Source organism: Apodemus sylvaticus, chromosome 5 (assembly GCF_947179515.1).
Source record: "Apodemus sylvaticus chromosome 5, mApoSyl1.1, whole genome shotgun sequence".
In the NCBI taxonomy this organism is placed as follows: domain Eukaryota; kingdom Metazoa; phylum Chordata; class Mammalia; order Rodentia; family Muridae; genus Apodemus; species Apodemus sylvaticus.
The window spans coordinates 58,314,068-58,334,963 of record NC_067476.1 but is presented as its reverse complement, the minus strand read 5'-3'; the positions used below and the strand labels follow the sequence as shown (position 1 = coordinate 58,334,963).

The 20,896-nt window shown below is 40.8% G+C and overlaps 1 pseudogene; it reads left to right on the top strand.

Moving 5' to 3' along the window:
- Positions 1-576: 576 nt before the first annotated feature.
- LOC127684778 (60S ribosomal protein L7a-like) lies at positions 577-15,923 on the top strand (annotated as a pseudogene).
- Positions 15,924-20,896: the final 4,973 nt, after the last annotated feature.

Below are 20,896 nucleotides of genomic sequence, written 5' to 3'. Positions count from 1 at the left end.
GAAGTATAAAAGTTTCTAATTTTAATGAAGTCTTATCATTTTTCCTTTCCTTGCTTGTACATCTGGTATCATAGCCAAGACCATTTGCCAAGTTCAAGGTCATAGAATTTGCCCTTTTGGTTTCCTCCAAGAGTTTTACAGTTAGTTCCTAGATGCATTTTAAGTTGTTTTTTGTACATGGTGTGAAGAAAGGATTAGGGTTCAATTTGGATATGTGATTTCCCCAGTAAATCCAACACAATGGAAGAGTCCATATTAAATGCCCACGATGCTCTTATGAAAAATGTCTTGGTTATGGAACATTAGGTTTTCTGGACTAGCAATTCTATTTGAGTTCATACCTCGCCCACATCCCCACATCTGTTTGCTGATGCCACAAAGTACTGACTGTAGTCACTTGGTAGCAAGTTTTGAAATAAAGAATTGTGGATTCTCTAATTCTATTTTCTATTCAAGTGGTTTTAATCAATTATAAATCCCAATTAATATTTAGAATCCAAGGAAGAAAGGGTTTATTTTAGTTAACAGTCCCAAAGGTGATTCAGACCAGAGGAGTGGGAGTGGGGGTGGGGGAGGATGGGTGAACAGGGAATTGAGCCAGAATTTCAAACCTCAAATCCTGCCCCCAGTGATGTCTTCTTCCAGCAGCTTTCATCTCCTAGAGCTTCCATAACCTTGCCAAACAGTGCCAAAGCTGAACACAAGTGTTCAAATACTGTACGTATGGGAGACATTTTATATTTAAACTTCAATAATATTATAATGATTCTGAACCTGTGGGTGTCTTGACCACTGTTGGGGGGGGGGCTCATATATCACATACCTTGGGCATCAAGTATTTATATTATGATTCATAACAGTAGCAAAATTTAGTTATTAATTAGCAACAAAAACAATTTTATGGTTGGGGAGGTCACCACATGAGGAACTCTATTAAAGGGTCTTGGCATTAGGAAAGTTGAGAACCACAGCACTAAGAAAAAACACATCACCATATGATATCTTTTACAAAAAATATACATAATCTAGACATAATCATGATTAGAGGGTTGAACTTAAAGGCATTCTAGTCTGATGATATCCTTTGGTGTTATCACATGATGAAAGGCAAAAGACAATGCCAAGCTGAGACAGTTTGGAGTCGAAGGAGTCTGACACAATAGAACACCCAAGAGCAACCGTGGTCCAAATTGTCCTTTTGTGACAAAGAGCATTATTGAAAAAAGTAGTGAAACTGTCAAAAGGTCTGTTGAGTACCAGTTTTTAGCCAATGCTGATTTCATGATTTTGTTAATTGTATTGTTATTTGGTTTAGAGACAATTTTTGTTTTAGAAAATACGTTTCAAAATGCTTAAGTGCTAACAAATTTCATTTTTAGATTTTTCTCTCAAATGGTGGCAATGGGAATGGGGACAAAAGGAAGATAGGAAAAGGGGGTGTGGGGGAGAATATTAAAGCAAACAATAATTTGAAAGTCCTTGGCTAGGGCTGTGCAAGGATTTGCTGTGCCTTTCTTATACCTTTTCTACAAGCCTCAGAGAGCATTTGTTTAAAATTAATAAACAATTAGTCTTTAAAAGGCAGCCATAGGGATGGAGAGATGGCTCAGTGGGTAAGAGCACCGACTGCTCTTCCAAAGCTCATGAGTTCAAGTCCCAGAAACCACATGGTGGCTCACAACCACCCGAAAAGAGATCTGAGGCCCTCTTCCCGTGTCTGAAAACAGCTACAGTGTACTTACATATAATAAATAAATAAATCTTTAAAAAAAAAAAAAGAAATCCACCTGCCTCAGAGGCTAACTATAATTGATGGGTCATATCCAGTATATATATATATATATATATATATATATATATATATATATATATATATATATATAAAATATTAAAAAATAGTGTCACTTCTCTAGTTATATGATGTATATGATATAAACAAAAAAAAAAGGCAGCCATAATAAAGGTATCTTTCTTTTTTTTTGCTTTCTTTCTTTTGTTTGTTTTGGGGGTGCAGGGTTTCTCTGTCGCTGGCTGTTCTGTTGACCAGGCTGGCCTTGAACTCAGAGATCTGCCTGCCTCTACCTCCTGTGTGCTAAAATTAGAGATGCGTGCCATTCTACCTGGCTATTTCCAGACAAATATTCCTCCATTCATTCTCTATCTTTTTCCGATATTGCCCTGTGTGCCCTTTATATGAGTCAGGTTTCTGTTGTAACAAAATACATGACACAAACCCTTAAAAGGGGAAGATTTACTTTAACTTCATATTAGGGGTTTTGGTTGATTGCAATGGAGTACCATGACAAAGCAAAACAGCCCATGAGAGATGGGAAGGGGCAGGTGGCAGGGGAGAGAGCAATATGGATGAGAATGAACCTATGCCCTAACACTCAGGTTAGCATGTTTCTCCAAGACTAATTTCCTCTCCAGTGTGTGAATGGTTTTCTCCTTTTGTTCTCCTTTTGGACTCTTGGATCTGGCACCTGTATCAATCCCTTCATCAAACTATTGTCCCGATATATATATATATATATATATATATATATATATATATATATATACACACACACACACACACACACACACACACACACACACATATACATACACATATACATACATAAATGCAAATATAGTCCTGAAGCCAGCAACAATGTAGTTAATATAGAAACCAGGTCACCTTGATGAGTCAGAAAGAAGATACAATCTGTCTGTTCACACCCCACATGTCTAAATTATTTGTAGAAAGCACAGCTGTGGAAAAGGAAGCAGTATATGACCACTGTCATCATGTTGTTGATAAGCAAGGAGGTGCCAAAATTGTTCTCATATTATTTTGTCTCTAATCAAATGGAAGGGATCCTTTCGTAATATTTTTAAGTTAGTATGAGTAAATCTAGTTTGGGGACAAATCTCCGAGTTTCCACTAAAATTGCCAGATTCATGGCAAGATGCAAATTAAATTAAAACGAATAATATTTAGTGAAAGCATGTTCCAAAGACTGCATTAGACACACCACTACATGTTCTAATTATCTGAAATTGAAACATAACTAGATGTCCTATCATTTTATTTGTGAAATCTGGCAACACTCATCTGTAGAAACTGTTCTCCTGCTTCAGCTTCTTAAGCTGATTCCTGCTTTTTGTTCTTTGGCCACAAGCAAAATAGCACTATTCATTCTTCTTATTCTAGAGGCCCAGACTGTCCTGGCTCCAATGCTAATCCTCTGGGTGGAAGTTAGAAAAGAATGGCTGTCTCTTCAGACTCACATAGTGGCTGTCAAATTTCTACTCAGGAGCAAGGAATTTCAGCCCACCTAACTGAAGAAATTAGTTCAAATGCTTCTCCATCTCATCAGGAGTACTCTGCTACTCTGTCTACAAAATACATTGCACAAATAGCTTAGCTTCAGTAGTGCATGTCCTATGCTTTACTTCAACATTAGATGATTCTAGCACAGCTGGACTTCTCACCACGATTTAAACATCCTGAATGGAAGCTGCCAATTATATACACACAGAATGGCCCTATTTTTAGAATGAGGGTAACATTTGTCACTAAAAATAAGGAGCATCTAAAAATATCTCCAATCAGTCCTTTATTTCAGATCAAATTCTAAATTGTAACTCACCCATGATTCATGGGTTAGTAGACCTAAGGAATGGTTTCCTTAGTCTCTTCAATACATTAAAAGAAGTTTACTTTAATCAGGAGCATGGCTTCATACAGGAAGATGTGATTGATAACTAGTACTTTTTTTTTTTTAATCAAAAGTCATGACTTATAAAAGAAACCTTGGACTTGACCCAGAATGTAAGTTATTGGGATGATTTGACTGTCTTCCCTACTTTTCTCTACCCACAAACCACTCATTTAAGAATTGTAATAAGGCTATAAATAGGACTTTTAAAAATGTACCTATTTAGCCGGGCGGTGGTGGTGCATGCCTGTAATCCCAGGACTCTGGGAGGCAGAGGTAGGTGGATTTCTGAGTTCAAGGCCAGCCTGGTCTACAAAGTAAGTTGCAGGACAGTCAAGGCTACACAGAGAAACCCTGTCTCAAAAAAACAAAAACAAAAACAAAAAACAAAAACAAACAAAAAAAGTACCTATTTGTATTTTATGCATATGTGTGTTTTGCTTGTTTATATGTCTATACACTATATGTATACCTAGTGCCCATGAAGGCCAGAAGAGGCTATTTTATATGCTGGAACTGAAATTATGGTTGAATGGTTGAGAATCACCCTGTGGGTTCTGGGGATCAGAGCCTGTTCCTCTGGAAGACTATTCTATGTTTTTAACTGCTGATCCAGCTTCTTTTTGAATGAAGTTTGTTATAGTCAAAATCAGATTGAAATGTTTGCCTGTTTTAGAAGTGGGAGAATTTGCATTTAGTAAAGGACAATACCTTTAGTGAAAATGTGTTTTTATGAGCCATTAGGATATCTGAAATAGACGAGAGATTGGGACTAGAGATGTCTGAGACATGGAGAAAGAAATATTAGCTATGAAGAGATTCAACTACTTCCTGGGTGAAGTGGAAGTTTCTGGTTGTGTCCTGTGATACAGACTCGCATGGTGTTTTGCTGAAGCAAGATCCATGGAAGGACACCTGATGTTTGCAAAGAGTATAAGTAGAACTCAACAGACAGTGATGTAACTTACATAGCTAGCTTTGCAATGTTTCATTGGTCTCACATTTTCTGTGATCTTGACTTCAGTGAGAGGCATGGCAGAAAACTTGTGACATCCCAGATGATTCTGGGCATTCCTGCTAACTGGTGCCAATTTTGCAGAGGCTTGGTGGTTTCTGCTGGATTGTGATACAGCATGTTTGATTTCCTGACACTATGGAACTGGACGGCTGGTATCCTGACAAATGGAGATTGGAATTGCCCACAAGGAACTACTTCTAAACAGGTCCACTTACTTGTAAGTAGGTCCTTGTCCTACTTACTATCTTTGTCCCTTACCTTTGGACAGTGGCCTAGAAGGGGGATCAAAGCTTTTGGGGAATCCTTATTAAAGTAGGTTTTGAAAAAATCTAAGCCTATACCTGGGTTTTAGATGTTGGACCATGAGAGGGCAGAACCAAGGAAGGAAGGGAACCAGTGCCCACATGGGGACAGCAAGGAACGCAGATTGTCTGTGGGGGAACCTGCTGGAAGGGCATGAACAGGTTGACACTGTTTCTGGTTCTAGCAATCTCATGTGTGTTCATCCACCATCTTCTATATGAAATAAGGCATCAGGAAGTTGAGGTCCAGTTTTGTGTTGATCTTTGAAGCACATGTAGTAAGTAAAACACAGTATAATGACGAGTCTGCAAGATGACAAAATGACCTGGGCTGGAACGGTTGGCCAGAGAGCAAAAGTCACGTACAAACGTGCTCTTGTTTATCAGCCCAGACACAGATATGAATCAGTTCTAAGAATGTTTATAAATCATCTGCCTCTATCACAATAACCATGTAACTGAAGTAAGACTTTATCTTTGCCTTACAGGTTAGGATGCTTAGTTATGGTTTGAATGTGAAAAGTAACAAATCCAATGAGATACCAAGCAGCTGTGACTACTTCAAGTTAATTAAGGCAGAGACAAGAGGAAAATTCTGACAGCTTTTGCCTGGGCCAGTAGCCTTAGCCACTACTTTATCCTACAGGCTTCTATTCCACAAGGATTTTCAGAAAGCAAGAGGAAACCTGATGAAAGATTCAGTATGTCAGTCTTGGGCTGTTCCCATCACAAAAGCTCCTAACTATACAGAAAATGTAAAATGAAAAAGAAAAAATTTCCTAAGTTTCATACTCCTTATGATGCCTCCCTGTCCTGTGCCTGATAAAAAATTCTATTTATAGATCAAAACCATGACTTTTTTTTTTTAATCCTGAAATGTCCTGATAGGCAGAACACTAATTTTTAGAAGAGTGTTTTCCTAGAGCAGTCTGACAAAATTTTGTCATCTTTTAATATACTATTAACTAGTTTGTTGACTGCAGATGCTGGGCTTAAAACACAGTACCAAATGATATTAAATTTTGACTTAATCTAAGCCTAAAGCAGGTAGCAAAATCCCCATTATTGCTTTTTCTGGGTAAACTCCTGTGATTTAATCCAAGGCTTACAAAGCACATACTGAAGGATCAAGTGAGATTGTAGACACCTTCTCTATGTTATATAGTCTAGTCACTTTCTTGCAAGGCCCTAATTTCCACTAAAGTGCTTATTCAAAATAAAAAATAAAATAAAATAAAATAAACCCCACAGGTCTCTTTTGTATACTGTACCTGACTTGAGCAGGGAGAAGTTCATAGTTCACACAGTTCTTCTTTCTGGGGACTGATCATATAAAATTTCCCCAAATGTTTGCCCTCTGCCCCACCTTCCATTCCCATATGATCTAGGAAATGGGAGTCAGGTGAGAACAAGCCCCTGAATGCAAGCACAGGTGCCCTTCAACTCTTTCTTCTGTTCGTTTCTTCTATGATCACAGGAAACAAACTTCATGAGGGAATGGGAAAGAAAAACTCCAGGAGGAAAAAATGGCAAATATTTAAGAATAGCCTGTGTGTGGCCCATGCATTTTGTATTTTGTACGCATTAATTATCTTGGCTCTAATATTGCTTGCAGTGCTGTTTAACATTGCAGAAGCTATTATTTATCTTGTCTTAGAATAAAAGAAATGAAAGCTGGGTAGGTTGTGGTTCCCCCGTATTTGTGGTAAAGGAGGTTCCTGAGAGGCCCTTGAGTTCATTCTTCCCTCTCCTGAGCACAGGTTGGTCCTATCGACAAAACAAACAAACAAACAAACCAAAAACCAAACAAACAAAAAAAACATCTGAAGACATTAACTAGCTTTACTTACAAGTCTAGAATTGGGCAACACATTATACCATAAAACAGAATGAGTATAGGAATGAGCCGGACAGAAGGGGACGTTATCCTAGTGAGGAAGAGCTGACGAGAGCAGAAAGGAGGGGAGGGACGGGGAGTGAATCAACCATTTTGAAGTCACATTCCTGTAAGGCTCTGACAGGAAACCAGAAGAACAGGAGAGTAAAGAATTGGTTGATATCAGGTTGTTTCAGGTTCTATGAAACTAGTCCATTTGGGAAATGTAAATATGTCTTTCTTCTAAAGGTTGATCAGCTAACAACTTGGCTTCGGTTTGGTGGCACTGCACCTCAGCATGAGTGACTTCATTTATCCTGTCCCATCAGGTCTGCCAAGGCTTTGTAGGGGACTCAGACCGAAGCGAGAACACACTTTCATTGTCATGGAATATCGGGATTCAGCACTGGCACATGGCCATGCCAAGGCACAGGGAGCTGCTTCAGCGAAGGTCTCTCTGGCCAGTCTCCTCTACTGAAGCTCTAGGGGAATTCTCTCCAAAGAAGAAGAGCTTCTGAAGGAAGAGCAGCAGCAATAGCAGTAAAGTTTAAAAACCAAAGAAAGGCAGTTTTCTTCCTCCAACAACAACAGCAACAAAAAAGCCAGGCAGTGGTGGTGGTACCTGCCTTTTATTCCAGTACTTGGGAGGCAGAGGAGGTTAAATTTCTCTTAGTTCGAGGACGGGCAATCTACAGAGTAAGTTCCAGGACATCCAGCATCGAGAGAGAGAGAGAGAGAGAGAGAGAGAGAGAGAGAGAGAGAGAGAGAGAGAGAGAGACAGAGAGACAGAGAGAGACAGAGACAGAGACAGAGAAGCATCAGAGAAAAATAAGACAAAATAGCATAGCCTCCATTCCCCCATGAACTCCCGCTCACCTCTCTCTCACAGCTGGCGAGCTCCTCCTGTGAAGCACTGCAAGCCACACCTCTCCCAAGCACCTGTTGCTTTCTGTAGCTTGAAAAGATGTCTCCACCTCATTCACCTCCCCTCAGATCTTATTTGAAGATCTTTCCTATGCTTTAGACTTTTCTCTGTGCATACCTGCTTCTCATCATAGACCTGATGCTATCTCATTTCAGCGAACTTTTAGACAGTGAGGGGATTCCTTTCAACCCTTCTACCTCCACCACAATTCTAACACAGAACATCGTAAAAGTGACAAGATACCATTGCTGAGATTAAGCTATGTCCTGTCATCCTTCTCTATGGGGTCATTCCAATGAAATGTCACAGTTTGGAGCTATCTCGTAAGAGTTCCACATTAGTAATATACTGGCCAGTTCTGTGTGTCAACTTGACACAAACTAGAGTCATCAGAGACAAAGGAACCTCAGTTGAGAAAAATGCCTCCAAGAGATCCAGCTATAAGGCACTTTATCAATTAGTGATCACTGGGGTGGACTCAGCCTATTGGGTGTGGTGCCATCACTGGGTCGGTTTTATAAGGAAGCAGAAGGAGCATGCCATATGGATCAAGCCAGTAAGCAATACCCTCTCCATGACCTCTACATCAGAAGATTGAGACCTGTCAGGAAATGACTATGTCATGGAGTGGAGCCACCAAGAATAGGGTTGGTGCCCTTATATATGAGGACAAGCCAGAACTGGGAAAAACAAATGCCTCTGCCTCAGCTCCTGCTTGAGTTCCTGTCCCAACTTCCTTCAATGATGGACTATGACCTAAAAGTGTAAGCCAAATAAACCCCTTCCTCCCCCACTTGACTTTTTGGTCATGGTGTTTTCATCGAAGTAATAGAAATCCTAACTAAGCCAAGGAGAAAGGAGTAAGTCCCTGAATAACAGCCAGGGAGGGCCTGAGACCTGCCAACCACCACAGGAGTGAGCCCAGGGATGCGCCTCTCTCTGTTTGGTCTGCTGAAACAAAAACACCACAAGCTGGGTTATTTATAAATAACCAACAGGTCATAAAAAACAGCATACAACAAGCATTTGCTTCTCTTAGCTTTGGGCCTGTCCTCTTATATAAGGGTAGCAAGCCCGTTCTTCATGGGTCTATTCCATGACATAGTCATTTCCTAACAGGTCCCACTCATTTTTCTAATGCCATCACCTTTGGGAGTACAGGATTCTAGCATATGAATTTCGTAGAGAGACAAAGATCCAGGCAATAGCAGAAGCAATCTACTACCCGTGAGGCCTTTGCATTGATTGCAATGTTTTGAGAAACGAAGACCCACAGGGCCCAACTAAGGTCTATCTTGATTCCCGATCCACAGAAACTACGGGGAATGATGTTTTAGTGTGTTATGTGATTATAAACAAGTGGTAAACTTGAATGTAGACTCTTTGGCTGTGGCCATCGCATATAAACTGCCATGTTCTACTTCCCACTGTGGCTTGGAATTGTGCCTCTGCTCGTGCTACATGGAGGACAACATTTTCTGACAGCCCGGGTGAGTACATTTTCTCATGTTTCCCAGTGACCTCAATCACGGCTGAAAGGTTGACATCTCACCTTTATCACATCACTTCCTCGTGCACTGAAATGATTTCTCTCATCCTCGCACCACCCTAAGGCCATGGTGATCATTCCTGCTGAAGTCTGCTTCAGAGATCCACGGCGAGGCCGTCCTTTCACTGGTCTGCCTCCCTCTCCTCTCACTGTCCCCGTTCCTTTGAGCTCATCTTTGCTCTTGGATTCCATTTCCTTTTCACTCCCACTTTGCCTTCTTCAAACCCTTCTCTCCAGCCTCTGCTTTCACTACAGAAAAAAAAAAAAAAAAAAAAAAAAGCACTTATTTACTTTCTGGAAACATTCACATTTGTCTGCAAAGAACAGCTTTTTGGAAATAACATCAGAAGAAAAACACAAGTGGGGGTAGGTTTTGTGGCGAGATCAGAACCCTGTTCAGTGAAGCCTTTGTTTTGTTTCCGCCCACTTCCCTGTATCAAAACATCCCCTGTGGCAGTTAAAAGCTGCTGGCGACCCCAATTAAAGTGTTTTTGGAGAAGCTGTCGAAAATAGTTCCAGGAGCACTTTTAAGTCATTACATGTGGGTTACATAAGCACCCAGCACTTGTTAAAACATTCAACATGTGAGAGGAATTGAGTCACTCAGCGGTGAGTCAAAGCTTTAGCTCTGCTGTGTGACTAACGTGGTCATCGGAGATGGAAGCAGCCTGGGAAAAAAAAGTATTATAAAAAAAATCAATAGAAGACTATTCACTGCCAGGAATCTGTACTCTTGGCTTTCAAAAACACGGTTATAACTATTTTGTACTTAGATTAAATGTGCTCTTAGATATAACCGTTATAGAACCAGACACATTACAAAGGGGGATTTGGGAAGCAAGGCTAATCCTTTATTTGCTTAAATGTATCTTCTCTGAGAGCCCTACAGACTGGCTTTGTAAAGGAAGGAGTAGAAATTCATCCCTCTAAACCAAAATGGATAGTATAATTTAAATTTCTCATGGTCCTCCTGGGCACCTGGGTGGGAAAGCTTTTTTAACTCTGTGTGTCTTTAGCATCCTCTGCCCACTCGCTATTACCCATCTCCTCCAACATACCAAAAGCAGTCTCCTGGCACAAGAACAATCGCGCACATTTCCAAAGCCCCATTTGTGTGTCAACTACACCCTTCTACTGGAACAATAGCAAAGTCTATGTTTTGCCCAGGTACTTAACTTCTACCTTCCTCTTTGGGCCTTCTATCTTCTCTGCAAGCTGGAAACTAGCCTTCCTTCACTGGAAAATGGAATACCAAGGCTCTTCACACCAGTTTAGCACTCCAAGACAATAGTCATTGCTCACCAGTCTGGCCTTCATAGTTAATATCAGTCACTAAAGTCGTCCCTCACTGCTCTTTACATGTGAGCCAACCCCTGTTGGTACATGCTTACATAAGAGCTATTTGCAAAGGTAGCCCCTCATGTATAATTTCATTGAATTATTGATTTGTCAAATTATATATTGGCTAGAAAGGAAAAATTAGTCATATGAATTTATGCATAAAATTATATTCCCGTGAAAGTAATGAAACTCGGTAAAAATAACATTCTCTTGATTTTTATGTGTAAGAGAGAATTCAACTCCTAAGACAAGGTGTTCTAAATTTAGGATTTGAAATAACTTCAGAAGAAAGGTGAAATGAGCTATCATGTATCTTCATAGAAAACCAGAACATTAAAGCTAAAAGCTGTCTGGATAAATTAATCACATTGGAAATACCCTTGTTTGTTTAAGTCTAGTATAATTGTTCTTTTCTTTCACTGGACCTTGGTTCAAACAGATGGATTTGATTAAATCTACAGTCTACTTCAAGGCAGAAAAGAGCCCTGAAGTCCTGAATTGGTTCATTGGTACAGCCGGTTTTCTAAGCAGGCCTATTACAGAAGACAGTGCCCACAGTACATCCTTAGTCCAGAGTACCAAGTCGAGTTTCTACTCTGAGTCAGTAAGGAAGGCGACACCAACACTATTCTCCTGCTCTAAAAAGAGTTTTCATTTAAAACTTAGAAGAAAGCAGAAATCTATTCAGTAATGAGGCCAAATTGCTGTGATCAATTTAATATGCTACTAGTAATATCAGAATGAGGAGAGAAAACTTTTCTTAGCTGTCACATAAGATTTTCAGCAATGCTTATCATGAAGTAAAAGTTTATTAGTGATCCTTTCCCATACTCATTCTCTACCCTGTCCTCCCATCCCTGACCTCATTTAATCCGTCCTGTTGCCTTATTCCTCATTCTCCCTTCCCTTAAAGCTCCCCCATGGTCTCTTTATAGTTTCCTGACTTCTATGGGCACCTCAATTTAACACACATTGTTTTAACGTTTCAAATCCAGTATCCATGTGTGAGAGAGAGTATGCAATATTTGTCTTTCTGGGTCTAGGTTGCCTTACTGTAAATGGTGGTGTCCAATTTCTTGCATTTACCTATAAACTTCATTTTTTTATAGCTGAATAATATTCCATTGTATATTCTGCACTTTTATTACCCATTCATCAACTGATGGACACCTAGGATGTTTGCATTTCCAGGCATCTGTGCATATAGCAGCAATTATATGGAGGAGCAGATCGATCTGTGGTAGGACATAGCATCTTTGGATACATATGCCCAGGGGTGGTCATGCAGTAAGTTTATTCCAAGATTCCTGAGGAACCTTCACTATTTCCATAGTGATTACTAGCTTGCACTCCCACCAGCAATGAGTAAGTGTTTTATTTCACTACATCCACACTAGCATCTGTTGCCATTTGACTTTTGGATCTGCTAGTAAGGGGAGGGCAAGCAGGCAAAAAGCAAAAGATTCCTTCTTCTGTGTCCTCATATAACTTCCAGCAGAAGGCATGATCCAGATTAAAGGTGTGTCTTCCTATCTCCAGACCCACCTCAAGATCCAGATCAAAGATGTGTGTCTTCTTCCCTCAAAGGACTAGAAGTAGATTCAAACATATCAAACCAAGCCAAAAAAAAATTATTTCACTGGAGTACCTTCCATTTCTGAACTGTAGTTCATTTAAGATGCAATCAAGTTAACCAATAATAACTATCACACACGGTAAGTTGGATTTGATATTGGTTCCCTTCTTACTCAAAGGACATTGAAGAGCCCATCACAGAACTTGATAAGGGAGAGTTTGCCTATACTGTTCACTATTCTCAGGCATAGGAATAAGAATTCTGGAATGAATTCTAATGGAAGGATTTGCTACTGAGGTTACAAGGCTCTTGGAGAAACTGATGGCCTAGGAGGAAACTGAAATGTCCAAATTGCAATAGCTGACCATGAACTAAAGCCTATAAAAGCCTGGGAAAGTGGGAATGCTAGAGAAAGTATGAGGACAGAAAAACTTATACTGTTATTTTTTAAAGAGACGCCAAAATACACCACTTGCCAAGACCATCAGGAAGATACTGGCACGTCAACATCTTTAAGAATCCAGCATTGGCTTCTCTCTACAGGTTGGGGTGGGGGGGACTTGGCTTTTTGGTGACAGTGATGATAATGGGACCTGAGGCAAGAGAGAATGAGTCAACATTTAACCACCAAAGCCAGAGCATCACACTGACAAAATAACCAGCAATGCTAGAATACTAACATAAAGGAAGTTGTGAATATGCTTAATAGTACCTGGTTAACAAGAGAAAGAAGAAGAGGAAGAGGAAGAAGGAGAAGGAGAAGGAGAAGAAGAAGGACAGAGAGGAGGAGAAGAGGAGGAAGAGGAAGAAGTGGAGGAGGAAGGGCACAGAAATGTAATGAGGATGCTGCTTGATTGATTTTAAAAAGGCAATGGGTGAAAAGGACTTGAAGATGGTGTCCTGATTTGTTTTTTGTCAACTTGACACCAGTAGGGTCTTCTGGGAAGAGGAACAGTGATTGAGATATTGCCTCTATCAGACTGCCTAAAAGCAAGTCTATAGGGCATGCTCTTGATTGAAGTGGGCAGACCCATCCCACACAGTGGTTCCAGGTGGTATTAAAAAAAGGGGAGGGGGAGGGCTGAACAAGTCCTGGGACACAAGCCAATAAGTGGCATCCAGCCATTGTTTCTGTTTTAGCTCCTGCCTCCACCTCCACATTCATGGCCTGACTTTGTTGATAATACACTATATGTGGATATATAAGCCAAACAAATATGTTCTTCTCCAAATTGCTTTTGTTCTTAGTGTTTATTAAAGCAATAAAAAGCAAACTAAAACAGATGGTTATGTCATTATAAGTCACAATGCTGTTCAGCATCTGTCCATGTACTGGGTATTTATCTGTCTGTCTGTCTTTCCCTTCTCTCTCCCCCTTCTCCTTATTCCTTTTCTCCCTTACTTCTTTACCTTCATTACAGACATCTGCATCATCCAGCAATCCATGAATGAATGAATTATATTCATTCATTTTATCAGGTTGGCCAAACAGACTGAGCAAAATCTGGGCAATGAATTGAAACTATTGTGCTCCACAGTAAGAAATGAACCCCGTGAAGAACCAGGACGTATCCCTTTGTTAAATGGTTTAGGGATACAGTATTCACAGAAGGGCCAAGAATCCATTTCAAAGAGATGCCATTTCTCATCCCCAGCATAAAACAGAGATCATAGCACAAGGCTTGGAAGCTGCTTTGAGTTCTATAAACACCAAATTCTACCATAGGACTATTTTTCGTTCTAGGACATAAGTTTCCAGCTCTTGAATGTAGCACAGGAAAGAGCCATAAAGTGATTCTGAGCTGTGTTGCAAGAACAAATACACCCAGACTACAGGATTATGCATAGCTTATGGGGCCAGAGGTGTCATCAATAGAAAAAAAATGCAATGTGGAGTTTATAGAATCTCAGAGGGAGAATATCAGGTGCCCAAGATTCTGGATATAGAGTTAAAGTCATTTGAAAAACTGCTTCATTATGCTACTCTAAAGAAGGAATACTGACCGTGGAGCACTAAGTGATATGAAATGTGCTTTGGAAAATAAAACAAAACAAGCAGATAAATAAGATCCTCTATTGGTCATTTCCCCTTAGACACATCAAGTTGGAAAGCTAGACATGAATATTCAACAGATGTTAAAGCTGAGTGTGGTGGTTTAAATGGACCCTCTAGGGTCATATATTTGAACATTTGGTCTCCAGTTGGTGGAACTGTTTGGGATTAAAATGTTTGGCCCTGTTAAAGGTGTTGCTGGAGGTAAATTTTTCAAAAGCTCGTGCCATTCCTATGGAGATCTCTCTGCCTCCTGCTTGCAGATTAGGATGTAAGTAAGCTCTCAGCTACTGATTCAGCACTATGCATCCTGCATGCGGCCATGATGGTCATGGACTCTAACCCTGTGGAATGGTAAGCCTCAAATGAACTTGTTCTCCTATTAGTTGCCTTGGTCGTGGTGTCTCTTTGCAACAACAGAAAAATAGCTAAGAGACTAGGTGAGATATCACAGTGACTGCTTTTGGTGACAAAAGAAAAGAAGAGCAAAGGAAATAAATCCACAGAACAAACCAGGAGGAAAGGCATTGCCCATAGTGAGGATTTGAAATTTGGGGTTCTTTTAAAAACATAGAAATGCTCTCTCCTCCAGCTGAGCAAGGTGCCCAAAGGAAAGAAGGCCAAGGCAAAAAAGGTGGCCCCGGCCCCTTACTGTCATCAAGAAACAGAAGGACAAAAAGGTGGTCAATTCTTTGAGAAAAGGCTCAAGAATTTCAGCATTGGAGAGGACATCCAGCCCAAAAGAGATCTAACATGCGTTGTCAAATGGCCCCACTAGGGGCTGGTGAGATGGCTCAGCGGTTAAGAACACTGACTGCTCTCCCGAAGGTCCTGAGTTCAAACCCCAGCAACCACATGGTGGCTCACAACCATCCATAATGAGATCTGACACCCTCTTCTGGTGTGTCTGAAGACAGCTATAGTGTACTTACATATAATAAATAAATAAATCTTAAAAAAAAAAATGGCCCCACTATATCAGGTTGTGGCAGCAGAGAGCCATCCTCTATAAGCCGCTCGACACACCTCCTGCCATTAACCAGTTCACCCAGGCACTGAACAAGCAAACAACTACTCAGCTGCTTAAGCTTGCCCACAAGTACAGGCCAGAGACAAAGCAAGAGAAGCTTTGAGAAGAAGCAAAGGCTGCTGGCCCGTGCTGAGAAGAAAGCTGCTGGCAAAGGGGAGGTCCCGACTAAGAGACCACCTGTCCTCCGAGCAGGAGTCAATATAGTCACCACCTTGGTGGAGAACAAGAAGGCTCAGCTGGTGGCAATTGCCCATGATGTAGACCCCATTGAGAAGGTGTTTTCCTACCTGTCCTGTGTCAAAAGATGGGGGTGCCCTACTGCATCATCAAGGGAAAGGCCAGGCTGGGGAGCCTGACCACAGGAAGACATGCACCACTGTTGCCTTCACACAGGTTAACTCGGAAGACAAGGGTGCTCTGCCTAAACTGGTGGAAGTTATTAGGATCAATTATAATGACGGATATAATGAGATCTGTCCTAAGTCTGTGGCTTGCATTGCCAAGCTGGAAAAGGCAAAGGCTAAAGAACTCGCCACTAACCTGGGTTAAAGGTACACTAAGTTTTCTGTACATAAATATAATTACAAGATTTAAAAAAAACACAGAAATGTTATAAGAATATGTTTTCATTTTAACCCCAGCTATGGGATATGGGGCTGCTTCAGGTTTTCCACAGAAACTGATTATGATTTACATCTTGCTCTAGCAGGGGCATGATTTTGCCAGCTGCAGGCATTTTGTATGATTGTGTGACATTTTGGAATTCTGGGGAGTTTTTAGACGGTATATAACTGCTAGGGCCCAGGGAGGCAGTGTGGGCTGTTGGTTGTTGGTTCCTATTGGTCATTGTTTGTTAAGCAGTCATGCACAAAGAAGAAACAACAAGAAGATATTAGATATCCTGATGGCAAAGATCAAACGTGCCCCAAGGAACTTGACACCCCTAATCATCAGAAGTCTTGTAATGATAATGTCACCCTCTTTCTTACTCCTAACTTTATTCAGGGATCTCTTTCCTTTTCTTTCTATCCTTTTATCCAGTATTAAGGGGTTGAAAGGGTGGGGGAAAGGGTGGAGAAGAATGGAAGAAAAAACAACACAAAAAGTAGCAAAGGCAAGTTACAAATGCCAGCGTGTCCTACAAGCACACCTCAAAAGCAGCTTTCCAAAGGGAAAGGGAGTTAAATCCAGTCCTTCAGCGTAAAAACCAGTATGACACCTGTCACAGTGAAACCAAGAATGGGACTACCTCACAAATCCCTTTCCCCAAATGGAAGTCCAGCACAGTGCACCCTAGTGTGAGACAGGCCCCATGACCTCTATCCCCAATTTGATACCTATAGGTTCAGCTACTGGAACTACATTAGACAACAAATGACACTGTTTCCAATATGGGGCAGTAGAGATACTAGCAAAACTCTCACCTGCTGGGGAATAGAATATGAGTAGCAACACAAGACTGTCTTAAAACTCAGTCTAGGTGGCCATGGTTAGACCCTCCATTACACAGGAACCAAAGATCTAGTAGCATGCCAGAATTTTCAGACACAGGCTTTAGAACTAACTTTGTACCAGGCATAAACTTGTGTCTACTGAGACAGAATGAAGTTTCAGCCTCCATCGCTGCTGCCCTTAGAGTGGGCCTGGAGCACTCAGGTAACCTGTCTTGGTGCCAGCCTCAGTGGTGAAATGTAATCTTTATCACTCTGTAGCGACTATTCCTGGTTGTCAACTTGACTATATCTGAAATAAACTACAATCCAGAATTGGAAGACTCACCTATGATCCTAATCTGGAGACTGAGAGATACAAGTTTCTGACCTGGATCTTGGCATGGAGATCTTGAAGCATAGTGGCTATGAATCCCAGAAGATTAAGGCAGGGAGATCTGAGTACAAAGTCATCCGGGGATTAAAGGTGTGGTGGCACACTCCTTTAATCTGGGCCACACCTTCTGCTGGAGACCTACATAAGGACATTGGAAGAAAGAAGACTCACTCTTCTTTGCCTGCTTGCCTCATGGGACTGAGCAACTGCTATATCCTTGACCATTCACAGCTCCTGCTGACCATTGTTGGGAGTTGGACTATAGACTGTGAGTCATCAACAAATTCCCTAACTATATAGAGACTACCCATAAGTTCTGTAACTCTAATACACACTCATTCCCCAAGTTTATGCAGAAAAGCTGTCCCCAGATTAGTTCTTACATTTGGGGTTTCTTACACCTGCTCCACAAATAAGCAGAGACTATAACCTGGTAAGACAGACTCAACTCATGTTTTGACAGGCATCACAACCAGCATAGAAGGTGTGTGGGTCTGCTTCAAGACTGGGAAGGTTGAAGTTTGTTCTGATGATGAGATTTATATGTGACCCATGTTAAGGTTACTAATAGTGGCTACAGGACTTCTTTAAGCAGGATAGAAAAACAATAGGCAACAAGATGCTATTCACTAAACATAGAAGAGTAGAGATTACAGGCTTGCCCCCCCCCCCCAAATTTAGGGCTGAGATGGTTAAATATCAATAAGTAGGAGTTAAAGTTTCTCCTTCCATTGCCTGTCTGTAGACAGAGCTCTGGTCAGCCCCAGTCCTTGGAAAAGACAGGTGGCCTCATCTTTTAGACCTCTATTCCAGTCAGTTTCATCTATGGCTGACTGTAGAAGTCTTTGGCCACCTGTCCAGTTCAGTAATAGGAAGCAGACAGAAATGCAGTCCTTGGACCTGCCCCAGCACTGTGCTGGTCTTGAAATGTGGACTCAGACATGTGATGCATTTTGGTTGCATTGGTGGTCAGAGACCTGGTTTGGAAGCCTGGGGTTAGTCCACACACATACAGTGATTATAGCCTCTAGTAGTTATTTTTCTCATTGATCTAACTAAATCCCTGACCAAAAAGAATGTAAGGAGAAAAAGAGATTTCTGATGGGGTTAAAGACTGTTAGTCTCATAGGCAGCCCAAGCTGTTTAATTTTGATAAAGTCGATATAGACTTAAATAAATAGTTTTCAGATGACATAAAATTTATAGCCAAGACATGAGTCAGGTGTTAATTATTATAGTCTTTTAAGATAGTACAGATGACAATAGTTCTGTTTGGTTGACAGAAATGATAGACTGGGTGTTAGGTCTATCTTATACTGTATAATTTACAAAATGGTAATAGTTGTGCTCAATTTATATTTGAAGAGAAAGTTTTTTTAAATTAAATATAAAGGGTGAAATGTTGCAAGATATTTCCTATCCATTCACATTGAGGCATTGAGAGGCCAGTGATTGGAGGGGAAAGGAGCTAAGGGGGTGGGAGGCGTAGAGGACTGCATAAATGGGGGGGGGGAGAGAGAGAGCGAGAGAGAGAGAGAGAGAGAGAGAGAGAGAGAGAGAGAGAGAGAGAGAGAGATGCAGCAAGGTGCATGGAAAAGGAGGTCACAGCAGGAGTGTTGTACACTATGGCTTGGAACATCCTTTTGTATGTATTATGAGGTTAGAAATATTGGCAAAAACTTTCATTGTATTGGCATCTTGAATTTGGGAGTTTCTTATACACAAATATATTGGTTAACTATTGAAGTTTAAGAGTCATGCTTTACAGGGTATTTGAGTGCAGGGTAGGAGTGCCATTTACAGAATCTATGGCAGAGAGGAAACACAGCTAAGATGTTGTAAAAACTAGCTAGAAGAGATTGGCTCAGTGGCAACAGCGAGAGCCACCCTGAGTGAAACCTGCCTGGACTTGGTACAGAGACATGGTGGGGCAGAACCATTCTTTTTTTAAATATTTCATCAGGATGAAAGAGTCAATAGGAGCTGTTTGGTCTGTGGTACTGTGGTGGTTTGAATATGCTTGGCCCAGGGAGTGTTACTTATTAGGAGGTGTGGCCTTGTGGGAGTAGGTATGACCTTGATGGAGTAGGTGTGACATTTTGAGCTTGGGCTTTAAGACCCTCATCCTAGCTCCCTGGGAGCTAGTCTTCTCCTGTTGGCTTTTAGAACTAGATGTAGAACTCTCAGCTCCTCCTGCACCATGCTTGCCTAGATGCTGCCAAGCTCCCATCTTGATGACAATGGACTGAACCTCTGAACCTGCAAGCCAGCCTCAAATAAATGTTGTCCCTTGTAAGAGTTACCTTGGTCATAGTATCTGTTCACAGCAGTAAAACCCTAACTAAGACAGGTATCAAACAGTAATCAAGGAGAGGGAATACCGGTGCTCATCTTGGATTTTTGTTTTGTTTTTCTTTTTCTCTTTATAAACTCAGTCTGGGTCCCCAGACATGAGAGAATGCCACTCACATTCAGGATATGTCTTCCAAACTTATTTTGGAAATTCCCTCAAAGACACATGGAGAGGTGAGCCTCCTAGTTGAGTCTAATTCCAGTTAAGTTGACATTAAAAATTAAGCATGACACATGCAGAACTGGCAGAATCCTTCTGTGCCTAACAAAGCTTCATGAATATGGATGATGTTCTGGGCCTATCCTGACCTTAGGGATAGCCTTGTGGAAACCCCAGCCTGTCTAAAATACCATCTTCAGATCTAAGACAAGCATGGTTTTGGATGGTCCTCTTGCAGTGACAATATACAACCAGTAGGCTTGGGACAGTTCTGGGCTGATGCTGAAAGGGTAGAAGTCACCAAAAGCTCACAGATACATAAAATAAGCAACCTACTTAGATTTCTCAAAAGATAGGCACTAAAACCAAAAGGCCATATGACAAGAACTGGAATAAATACCTAAATTTTCAAATCCCACAAGATGTCTCATGTCAACAAGTATCAAGAGCTTTGAGGAAGTTTAACCTTGCCTTATGGTCATAATATATACCATAAATAAATAAATAAACAAACAAACAAACCTCAACCTATAGGAATCTTGAGTTCCTAGAAGACACAGAGAAATGATTCAACCCTCCACAGAGAAATTTAATTGACAGATGGAAGCAATTAAAAAGTCACATACTAATTGAAATTGAAAATGCATTAGAAGGCATCAATAACAGGATCAATCAACAATTGGAATTAGAGGTGATTCAAGTTATGCAGATAGAATTTGTCCACCTATTTCTACATGCCTATATACCTGGGATATGTATGATTTCCTTGGGAAAAGAGAGGCTGTGAGTAGAGAGAGTATAAGAAGTCTTGGCTGTCTGTGCTGGCTATTGCAAAGTCCTTTTGCTTAAGATGTCCAGGGAAACAAGGGAGGGGTTAACCGCCCTCAATCTAGGAGCCCAGTTGCATCATCACCCAAATACTTGCTTGTTTATAGAGACACGAATAGGTTAAGAATTGACTAAGGTAATGCTGAAAGGATTTATCATTGACAATGTCTGACTTCTAACAGAACTGAGTAGTGCTTTTGACAAAGCTTCACACACATCCCCGGTGCTCCTTGTGATACATCTCTCTCATCTGTCTCACCTCTATTACAATTAACATAGATTAGTTCAAGTATTTTAACAACCTCAAATAAATCCTGAATAGTGGGTAAATACCTTGAACATGAAAATAATAGGT